The sequence below is a fragment of the Convolutriloba macropyga genome, chromosome 5, assembly GCF_964194025.1.
Source record: "Convolutriloba macropyga chromosome 5, txConMacr16.3, whole genome shotgun sequence".
Lineage (NCBI taxonomy): Eukaryota > Metazoa > Xenacoelomorpha > Acoela > Convolutidae > Convolutriloba > Convolutriloba macropyga.
This window is the reverse complement of record NC_134472.1, coordinates 45134516-45142267: the sequence shown is the minus strand read 5'-3', so window position 1 is coordinate 45142267 and position 7752 is coordinate 45134516. Positions and strand designations below refer to the sequence as shown.

The 7752-nt window shown below is 34.1% G+C and overlaps 1 protein-coding gene across 1 annotated transcript in view; it reads right to left on the bottom strand.

Moving 5' to 3' along the window:
* Positions 1-6944, bottom strand: part of LOC142340030 (uncharacterized) — a 64681-nt gene extending 57737 nt beyond the window's left edge. Inside the window, exons 1-2 of the mRNA XM_075390428.1 lie at positions 6705-6944; positions 5657-5800 (exon numbers count right to left, since the gene is read on the bottom strand). The gene's annotated coding sequence lies outside the window, so the exon portion shown is untranslated. The remainder of the gene's footprint in view (positions 1-5656; positions 5801-6704) is intronic.
* Between the last annotated feature and the right edge of the window lie 808 nt (positions 6945-7752).

Here is a 7752-nt window from a genome sequence, read left to right as displayed (position 1 = left end):
CTTTTCATGATGGGATTCGACTCTGCTTCTTCTAGTTTTCTTGCCTCGTTAGTAACTAAATCACATAGAAAAAACTGAAAAAGGCAACATTAAAAACAAAAGTTTTCAACTTTCCAATAAAAAGTTCAAAACCGTTTTTTTATCTCAAAATTTCTTTCGTGAAATCCATCTCCAAGACTTAAAAAGTTTTGTTGGCCAGTAATGTTCGTTAAACTCAGAAAAAGACAGAAAAAAATTGAAACATTTTGAAACAACTACAGATTTTAACAAAACCTTGTCGAAATTCAAGATGTTATCATCTTAAGAACCTTTTCATTGTCTCAGTAGGCTATCCAGTATCCTTGTTTCACGCCTGTAATAGTTTCACTGGCGCATAAAGATCCACACACTAGGAACGTGATAAAAATTTTCGGAAAAATTGAAAAAATTTTAAAGTTTCATCGAATAATTACTAAAACTGGAGTCTTAAGAATATTGTTCGCCATTCCAATAACTCTAGAATTTATACATCAGCCTAATAACAATTATTGGAGGAAAGCGCAGAAAAAATTCAAAAACATGAAAAATTGCAAATATTGTGAAATTCATGATATTAATATCTTGAAAAACATTCCATTGCATCTTTAAACTCTGAAGTAACATATTATCAAACACTAGAAGAAGTTTCGTGGCACTTGAGGCTAGAAAAACATAAAAAATGACAAAAAGACTCCAAAAAAACTTAAAAAAATTGCAAGTTTACAAAAAAATTGCTTAAACTTGTGATATTAAAAAGTTGAAGTTTAATCCATGACCAACGAAGAATTTCCAGAAACTTATTAAAAAGCCCTAACTGAGTTTTTCTGTCCCTTGAAGCTCAGAAAACCTGAATAATGACTATAAATGTCAAAAAAATTGAAAAAAGAGGCAAAAACTGTCAAAAAATGCTAAATTTCATGATGCTAAAATTTTGCAACTCCATTAAATCTAGAATTAATACATTAATCTATTTTCAAATTCTAGAGGAGGTTCCTTGGCTCTTGAGGCTGAAAAAGCTTAAAAATCACAAGAACTTTCAAAAAACTTTCAAAAAACCTTAAAAACGACAAGAACTTTCAAAAAGATTTCAAAAAACGACAAGACAAAAAGCAAGTTTTATCAAAAAATTGATAAAATTTGTGACATTAAAAAGTTGAAAAACTTTTCCATGGCCCTTAAAAATTTGTCAGTAACTTTTTATCAAACCACTGAGGAGGTTTTGTGGCCCCTGGGTCTGGAAAGACCTGAATAAGGAGAAATCAATTTAAAAAAATTGGAAAAAAATGGTACGTTTTGTAAAAAAAAATGATAGTTCTTGATGTTAAAATGTTGAAACCATTCCATTACCACTAGAAGCTATGCAGTAACCTATTTTTAAAATAGAGGAGGTTCCTTGACACCTAGTTCTAATAAAAATCAAAAAATATCGAAATTTTTCAAAAAAAATTGAAAAAATTGTGCAGAATAAAATAAATTTGCGTTTTTAGCAAGTGGTTGTTCGTCAGTGGCTAGAAACGGGAGGGGGAGGGGCACCGAGGGTTGATGACAGTGCGCGGGTGGGGGGATGACGTTGGGGCAATAGTGGGGGGGGGGGTGGGGTCTTCAAGTATGTCTCCAAAAGAAGTTTGAGCTGAAACAGAGCTGAAAGGCTCTACGAGCACTTAATGCCCGCTTGGCGCTACCTGTTTATCCCGTTTTTGAGGACGAAAAGTCAAAAGACTCAGACGAAAAATCGGACAAGCTAAAAATTGCATAAAAATAGACCAACAGGACTAAGCTAATTGCCAAACTTCCTTTGAGAGCAATTAATGAATTCAACCCAATTTGACTTCCGAACTATTGGTTTACCTCTATATGGTGAAATTTAAAATTAAAATCCCCTAGGGGACCCATATCTGAAAGATGCCGGTTATTAAAAAATGGTTTTAACGCTTCTCCCTCCAGGAAATCAATGAACTCTCTTTCAAATTTATTTGGACTGACCGGAAGGAAATATCAAGAAAGATTTAAGTTATAACAACAGAAACTTTATTTGTTTCACTTTGATCTATGAATAAAAAAAGTTTTCTTCAGGTTGCTTTTCTTTTATGATCTTGGAGCTAGTCTTGCAGCCTCTAAAACTAATGTTCCAGGGATGCACAAATGTCTGTTCCACTGTGTTTTATTGAAGTATATGAGAATTTACAGAAACCATTTGGATCTTTTCCATTTGTTCCCCCCCATACGTTATGCTCCCCCCAATTACAGAGCAGGTGTCATTACATGGTAAATAATTACGTAAAAATATGGCACGCGCTTCTGGTGTACAAATAATATGCACCCACTAAGCTGGGGGGGGGGGGAGATCCAAATTTTTGTACACAGTTGATGATACCTTGCTGAATTAGATGATCGATGATCTGCGTTCTCTGAGCCACAGCGATCCCATTTGATATAGATCTTTTAAAAACGTCGTCTTTGAGTCTTTCGATGCGGGTTATCTTTAATTCTTGGGAACCAGCGATTCGAACACTAGTAAAAGGCTGAGAGATAAATGATTTCAATCACCACTGTTAAGAATGAGTTTTGTCATAGACGGCATGATTTGAGAATACTTCCTCAGTATTAAGTCAATATGATCATCTAATGAAGAGTTGTGCAAAGATTTTACTACAAGATCATTCATTATTTTGTCTTTTTGAATCGAGTTTTCTTTATTGAAAAAAAATCATCCTGATCAAATTGATTTTTCGGATAAATTTTAATTAACTTGTGAATTGTCCAATTAATTTGAAAATCACCTCGATCTGCTCAATTGAAGCGGATGTCCACATCAATTTATCAATTTGCAGTACAGTTTTAGTGTTTCAGAAGCAATGACTTCTTGTTGTCGTCAAACAGAAACATCCGAATGGAAAGATTCAGCGTAAATCCTTATTTAGGTTAAGAATATCGATTTATAATTACAGCGTAAAATGACCCTACTGGTACATCTTTGTTTACCCAAACATATTTTGAGACACAAATTGTCAAAACCTCGCTTTATTTTGCCGAATAAACCATCATTACGTTTTCAAAACCTCATTGGCTGAAAGCAGTGATAAAGCGAACATTGCAGAAAAAATGTGAATAAATCAAAACTAAATTCATTAAATCCTTGATGCGATTTCTAGTGACAGTAGCAATGCTAAAATTGGCGCCTAATCCTCATAATTCAAAGGACTAAATTAGAGCCGGCGACGAGATCAAAGGATTGGAAACAATAACTTGCTACCATTTTAAGCACACTTAGAATGCGAAAACTACCGCCGTATATACCAGCGTTTGAGCGTGTCAGCATTGTTTGCACTCACTTACGTTCCTGATCTTAATACATGTGTGCGAAAAACAGCGATCATGCTGAGTACATACACTCACTACGATGTGGTTTTAGTTTTGTAATGATTTTTTCAAAAACCTACTGTTTTAATATAAGCTGCCAAGGAGTTTGCTTGAAAAATGGTTCTGAGACGGATTTTATAAACTGTTTAGCAAAATTTTCTAATCCTGTCCGCGTATTTTAATTTTAAAATGCTTTAACACCGCTGTTTTACGTTATGGTAACAATAAGGTGAGCGTCTGAATAGGGTCATATTATTTTATAAAGGATTCTCAAAGTTCCTGGAAATTAAACCAGAGGTTTTCTGTTGTTCCGGATATTTTCTTTTTCCTGCTTTCTCTACACTACTATAATACATTTTCCAAGGAGGTCTTGATGCTATCTGCAACCAATATGTTGTTGCACTGCTTTCAAAACGTTTTTTTACACTACTCTCTCCAGATAGATTTTTTTTTGAAACTAAAAAGAAACAAAAAGTTTTTATATTTTTCGGCTTCTTCAAGGGCTTTGTTTTAACTTCTTAATATCACCTCAGACGACAAAATATATTCAATTAAAAAAATTTGAATTAACTTGGTTTCTTTCTGGGGGTAGAAGTTACTCCCAACTTGCAATTGTAGTTTTTCTTCTAAACGATCGTCTTCTCTGTCAAAAACGGCTGATCTTTGCTGGACAAAATGACAGAAATCAGACCAAATTTCAATTCTTTTCGATTATTATCTTTCGGAGTGCTTTTCTGTTCGTTAACTTTTTGATATAAATTCTATTGAAGAATCAATTACTTGCCTTTATCGTGTTCAAACTTTTCGTATTCGTGTACCAATTTTGTCAAAACATAATATGTCGGAATCATATAGCTGGTTTTGTTTTAAATGAAAAAGAAATCTATTCAGAGTCTGAACGAGACAATTTCGAGTTTGTGTTCGAGTTTGTGTTCTAAATATAGCTTTTAGTTGGAATGTAAAACGGAATGTAGAATTTTCATCGGAATGTAGAACGGTTCTAACGCATGTTTGCAACTTGTCACATGTTGTTTTAAAGCACTGCTTTTCACCTTTTGTATGAGAATTCTCTCAGCCTGCATACGCAATATCAATATATAATATATTCAAGTTATGAGCACAGATTTCTGGCAGTGCGCAAAATTGTTCTTGACAAATATACAGACTAAGTTATTAGTCATATTTAGATTGAGGCACTCGATCGATTGAGGCATTTGTAGGGTATAAAAGCAATATTTTCTTCGGTGTAAGTGCTTAATTAGGTATCCCTTATAAAGGAAGGAGTCAAACCTGTCTATTTCAAAATGGAGTTGAGGTAAGTCTTTTAAATATTCAGGCAACAATCCTAACATATAGGGTATAATTGCCAAGAACTTTTCATCCGTGCGCATGATTGAACATGTTCGGGGACAAAGAGCCAAAAAGTGAGTTCAGTTGTACTGGTTTCTTACTACTATTGTCTGGATGTTTAACACACTGTGTGGTGCTCATTTTTTGAAGCGTGGGAAAGATTTATCAAAACAGCAAAAAACCATTTGATCATTTCTTTAAGCAGAGGACTCACATCTGATATCTTGAATTGGTGTCCTCTGACAAATGTTTCAGATCTCCCTAGCTGTGAACAACCTCTGGCACTGATCGTTTTATCATTCAGAGATCATAGTACTCCCTATATCCTGATTTCTTACGCCAACGATGCAGGCATCTTTCAAATCACAGAAACGGATGATTCACGTTTGGAAGCGTCCATTATCTACCCACATTGACAGAGCGAACAAAATGATCGGATCCAGAGGAACAGCTTAAAATTATGACTTTTTGCATACTTTCAGTCATGACACCACGTGGGATATGGTGTTTGAGACCTTTTGTGGACACTTCACCTGGATGACGCACATAGATGATACAGTACAAGCTATTGTGGTAAAAACAGTTGGCTATACGTACGAACACTCCAGTAACCAGTCCGCATGCGTTTTGGCCAACTTATTGTTTTTATGATTTTGCTCGGAGAGTAACGTAGGCAACCCAGGCTACAATCTGCTCTAACTGTTACACTTTATTTCGTCTTCCCGTCTGCTCATGGACTATTTTTGCTTCTCACAACTTCAAGCAGTGAAATAACTCATGCAATAAATCATTTGACTTTGGTCCAAAACAACTGAATAAATGAAGGCGGTTTTAAATTTACCTCATCTTGGAATTATTAAGTGTTTTCAAAAAGTCACTAAAACAACTACACCACAAATGATTGATGGTATGTTTTGGAATTTTTTACCTTTCGTGGTTTTGTAATATCGGCAGCGGCAAGCTCAGTATCAAATGTAGCTGTTGTCGCATCCTTTTCGATCTTGTCTTCATCATCTGCAGCGGTTTTTTCTCTCTCCTCCTCAACAATCTCGAAGTCGGAATCTGCCACTATCTAGCAAACAATAAACTACGGGATAACTTATAGAATCCAATAATACATCATGAGAAAACTTCATGAGTGATGTCCATAATCAATTTACTTCTGAACACTCTTTGCAGCCAAATAAATTTTCATGGAATCTTTTTAAAAATCTTCAATTCATTCTAAAAGACCGACAGTTAAATCTAAAACTCTGAAATTAACAGTATAAACCCTGAATTTCTTTGGCTCAGCTACTGATAATAAGAGCTCTGATTTTTTTAAAAAAACAGCTTTAATGAAGAAAAAGATTGGGCCTCTTAACAATTGGGATTTGAAAATCTGTATAAACTGACCGATGAAGGGTTTGGCGGTACATTGCCAAACATGCGGAAAAAGTTTTTTTCCTACCGTTGATTAATTTTCATCTTAACTTTATCAAATTTGTTTATTAAATTTATCGTTTACTAAATTTATTTTTTTGAACAATTTTGGAAAGAATTATCAAATTTAAAAAGTAATTTTTTTTCAGGGCGCGGTTTGACTTGATTTTGTTGGTATTGTGGTTAGCTTCATCTTAAAAAAATTAATCAAATGAGTCTGTGGGGGGTGGGACCTACAAAATTGTCAATTGTGTTAGGGATTTACGGTAACCACCTTTTTTGCTTCAAAAATTTGTTTTCTACTTTAATCCCAATGATTGAGGATGGGTGCCCTAACCCTAAGGCTCTAAAATTTTGTGACCAATGTCCAAAAAATCGAGTATGTATATACTCGATTGTGTCGGGCTTTCTCTCGATCAATGTTTCAAGTGTAGAGTTAAAAGCGTGTGTGCAAACGAGTGACACTAGATTAATTGATTTTAAATGTCTTTTCAAATGACCTTTTCCACTCGGATCGAAATGGAATCTAGTTATCGAAATGGAAGGAAACTTACTTGGTGATGAATTTCAGAATTGTAACTGTTGGTGCTTTTTATGGATTAAGAGGAGAATTAGTTTGAATTTACCCAGAGCACTGTTCACAAGGACAATTAAGTCTTTGAATCAGATGGAAAGTAATTACTATTAAAATTGGCAGTAAAGTTGTAGGCTGAACACATGCTCAAAATGGTTCTGCCATAAAACGCAAATGTTTAAATTTTTTGTAGTTTGTTTTTTCGGAAATTGGTCGCAAAATAAAGATGTTTGTAGATAATCCACTTGCAAGCGATTCGGCCTCAAAACGTTTAAACTTGAAATCGATGGGGAAACTCAGAAAACGCTTTTATTTTTTTTCTCATCAAGTACACAATGACCAGAAAATATTGGTCCCGCATATCTCACACCACAAGCAGATATGAAAAAACGAAGATGAATAAACGCCAGTATATGCTACGAAGAAGATCAAAGTAACAAAAATATGACAATACTCAAACAAAACACACAATGATTAAAAAAGTAATTTTTTATTATCAATTTTGTTTTGATTTTAGTCTTTTTTAATTACTCTCTTTGTTCAGACTAATACTTGTTCAGAGGTAAATCTAATGGCAGGAGTAAATCTAAATCTGAGCTGAAGTTAATCAAAATACATTTTCCTTGATTTGCAAGTCCGAAACGTTGCACTGGCCAGCAAAGAAAGCCAGGTTTAAAATTTTCCAACAATGCTTGCCAAAATTAGACACAAAAATTTTCAAAAATTATCCCACAATTTTGGTAACTAATCTTAAGAAGATTGTAAAATTTTGTGTCAAATTGGTGGTAAAAATATCGTAAAAGTTATCACAGAGGCAATGATTTGAAAACAATTTGACTGTTTGATAAAATTGTTAAAAGAAGCCATAATTCGGCTATTTTTGCTAATTGTCTTAAATATTTCTGCGTAGTTTCAGCAGATAAAATGTCCAGTATTGTAAAATCTGACAGCGGAGCACGGAATAAATAGCCGATCATGTAACATTATTTTTGAGGGAAAAAGAAATTTTTAAAAATGGTTTTATTTTA